Here is a 3,894-nt window from a genome sequence, read left to right as displayed (position 1 = left end):
AAAACAGGGGTTATAGCGTGGGGAGAAACATACAAAGAAACAAAAAAAATGCCATCGCTCATTATAAGTACGTTAGAAACAATAGCAAGAAAGAAAAAACCATTTGTGTCACTATCTTGGGGTTCAATTTCTTTAACATCATCTTATCTGGTTCTATGTACATAGCTTTTCAACTTTTCTGCTTATCCCAGATATACATTTGTTATTGAAAATAAGGGAAATCATGGGACCTATGATTCTTTGGACTTGGGTTACTTCACTCAATAAAATTTTTTCCAAGAGTTTCCATTTCCTAACAAATTGGGCGATGTCATTCTTTCTGATGGAGGCATAGAATTCCATTGTGTATATATACCACATTTTCTTGATCCATTCATCTTGTGAGGGCATCTGGGTTGGTTCCATATACTAGCTATCGTAAATAATGTTGCAATAACCATAGTTGTGCTGGTAGTTTTAGTATGGTCTTGTTTATGATCATTTGGGTAGATCCCCAAAAGTGGGATTAATGTGTCATAGAGGAGTTTTATGTGGAGTCTTTTGAGGTACCTACATACTGCTTTCCAAAGTAGTTGAACAAGTTTACACTCCCACCAAGAATGCAGTAAGGTTCCCTTGTGGCCACATACCTTTCAGCATCTGTTGTTGTAAAAATATGGAATGCTCCACGAATTTTCATGTCATCCTTGCGCAGGGGGCATGCTAATCTTCTCTGTATCGTTCCAATGTTAGTGCATGTGATGCTAAATTGAGCAAAGAACATTTTTTATATATAAAGTATAATTTGTATTGATTTTATGAAACTAGACAATTCAACAAAAATAAGTTCAAAAGAATTGTTGTGAAATTTTAGAATCATGTACTTCTTACATAAGCACACATTTAAGAATAAAATCAAGATAGAAATGCCAAAAACAAAATAATTCCAGATATTTGTAGTTCAAGAGATGTGTAGGAGGAGAAATTCAATTATTCTATACAAGGCACCTGTCAAAATGAACATTGCAGCAAGTGTTTAGGTTTGTTAAAGTTTTAATGTTTTAGGGCTGGGAAGGTGGCTCAGTGGTAGAGTGCTTGCCTTGCATGCATGAGGCCCTGGGATCTATTCCTCAGCACCACATAAGCAAAAAGAAAAAAGCGGTAAGTGACGCTGTGGCTCAAGTGGTAGAGTGCTAGCCTTGAGCTGAAGAGCTGAGGGACAGTGCCCAGGCCCAGAGTTCATGTCCCACAAACGGACCCTCCCCCCAAAAAAACAGTTTTAATGTTTTAAATATGCTTAATTTTGGGATTTTGCTTATATATGCCAAAAATAGGACTGTTTGGCAGGTATAAAACTTTTTGATAAAGTATTTAAGATTTATGGTAGTAGACGTTAAGTACTAAGTATGTACATTTTAGAGTATATGGAAACTTTATTAATGAGAAGTTGCAAAGTCTTTGTGTAAAGAAGCAGAGTGAAGAGTTAAGACTTTAACTATACAGTTTTTGTTAAAAATTTAGAGATTCCTTACTTTATTTGATGATATAAGCCATAATGTACACATGTATGTTACTAGTCACACACATACATATACACATGTATACATGCGCACATGGAGAAAGACACATAATTACAGCCAACACAATTTCCCCCAGTTGTTGAATATGCCTTAAACGGAATACTTGGAACAATATATGTTGAAGATGTATTTGTCTCTCATAGTTCATTTACCAATCCTCTTATCTCTTAAAACTGGTAGTTTTAGAGAGATTTGATTTACAAAATGCAGTACAAGTGATAGCAAGTCACTTGGAAACCTCAGTAAGTATAAGTGATATGGTGTCTCCCTGCTCCTCACGGAATGCTTACTCTTGTAGACACTCTCAACCACCGAAGTAGCAGGAAAATACCCTGGTAAAGAGGAAAGTTATAAGGCTTTAAATGGCATCCTTACTTGAGCTCTTTTCCCAACAACCAGCATGAATTCCTAGGCAGATGTGTGAGTCCTCCGAAAACTGGACTCTACATACACATTTTACTAACCCATGTGAAAATTCCTATATGAGAAATGCTGACTGAGGTCTTGCTGATTTCCTGCCCAAGAAAATAAGAAAAAAAAGAAAGGATTTTTAATGTTTTAAAGTTTGAGAATAATTTCTAACCTGTCAATAAATGTGTAGAATACAATTATACCAACTGATAAAAAAATGATGGCATTTCATTTATGTGCTCTTGGACTTGACCAGTGATTTTAGATGTGTCTACAAAAGTAGAATCAGCATAAATCAAGCCAGCATTTCTTCATTTAAGATATAAGGAAAGGATACTGGTTGACCCATTGTAACAATGAAATATACAAGACACTCTACCAGAGGATGGGTGAAGGGGAGAGGTGGGGTGGTGTGAAGGGAAGGGATGGTAGGGTTAAAAACAAAGGAGGAGGTAACAATGCTCAATAAGAAATGTACTCATTACCTTACTTATGTAACTGTAACCCCTCTGTACAGTATTTATAATAAAAATATATATTAAAAACATACAAGGAAAACTTATCCCCCATTGTATACACACTTAATCCAGAAATTCATTACTGAATTCAAAACCTCTTAGAATTAAATTCCTAAATAGCAGTACTGCATCTATATACCAGTATAAAATTTAAGCATTTTTATTTTTTAATTTTTCACGTCTCCTTTCTATCCCTCCCTTTCTCTTATCCTATTCCCGTCCTTCTCTGAATATTCTGTTTTTAATTTGCATAATTTTAAGTGTTTCACTTTTAATTTTTAATTTTTGTTTTACTATTTTTCCTTGTCTTTTTTTTCTCTTTCTTTTTTCCCCGGGCTCTACTATCATTCTATCCAACCTATTCCCTGCTTTTAGATTAGGACTAAGTTAGCTCTCCCTCTACTTTTCCACATCCCTCTATTCGTATTTATACCCACGTCTCTCGCTAAAACTAATAACTTCTGGTTTGCCAAATTCTTCTTTGCTGTTCGTAGCCTATTAATGCATAGTTGCTTGATGTTGAAAAATATATCTGTTGAACTAGATTATATCTGCATGCTTTTGACTGTGCAACTACAGACTTTGCTGATGCTTGCCTTAAGATAGTTTTCTAGCACAAACTGCTGTTACTCTCATCCCAAATGGGCAAAATAACCCGGAAAAACACAAGAAAAATGTCACGTCCGGGTATCTCAACTCCCACTCATGATAATCAGTGGACAGAACAGATAATGAATAATCCAGAGGAGAACTCCCAAAAAGCTCTACAAACAATAATGGTAAACATGATAAATAAAAAGATTGAAAAACTGCAAAGGACTCTGTTTGAGCATGATAGGGAGAGAGAGGAAGCAAACCGAAGATCAAAACAGGAAGCTCATGGGTGTGAGGAAGCTACTCAAAGATAGATAAAGGAATTGCATGAGCAGCTTGAGAACACTCAAGGAGAAATAAAAGAATTGTGTGAGCAGGCTGAGATCAGTCAAAGAGAACTACAGTAATTGCATGAACGTGAGGAAGCTAATCAAAGAGTAATACAGGAATTGCAAGAGCAAGATGAGCATAGACAAAGATCAATAGAGGCATTCATGGAATCCATAAACAGAGAGCTGAAAGAAGTCAGGGAGTCCACAAAGGGAATGCTGAATGGATCCCAACAGAAGGAATGGAATTCCAAGGAAATCATAACCAATCAACTAAGTGAATTGAGAATAAACATTGAACACCAAATTAAGGAAGTAAAGAATTTCATACAAGATCTAAAACAAAGATCCAACAAAGAATTTGAAGTCATAAAAGCCGACCAACTAGAAGGAAAAGAAAAAAAAAAAGTAGAAAATCTGGATAGTTGAATAGACCATGAAGAAGATTGAATTCTGAGGATAGAAGACATCCTAGATATTATA

The 3,894-nt window shown here is 35.5% G+C and overlaps 1 non-coding gene across 1 annotated transcript; it reads right to left on the bottom strand.

Moving 5' to 3' along the window:
* Positions 1 to 649: 649 nt before the first annotated feature.
* LOC122119503 lies at positions 650 to 756 on the bottom strand. Its single transcript, XR_006149580.1, has one exon. It is a non-coding gene; the product is annotated as a U6 spliceosomal RNA (small nuclear RNA).
* Between the last annotated feature and the right edge of the window lie 3,138 nt (positions 757 to 3,894).

The sequence above is a fragment of the Dipodomys spectabilis genome, unplaced genomic scaffold (genome assembly GCF_019054845.1).
Source record: "Dipodomys spectabilis isolate Male_0828 unplaced genomic scaffold, ASM1905484v1 ptg000170l, whole genome shotgun sequence".
Taxonomy (NCBI): domain Eukaryota; kingdom Metazoa; phylum Chordata; class Mammalia; order Rodentia; family Heteromyidae; genus Dipodomys; species Dipodomys spectabilis.
The sequence above is the reverse complement of the archived record's forward strand: the minus strand, read 5'-3'. Positions and strand labels throughout refer to the sequence as shown.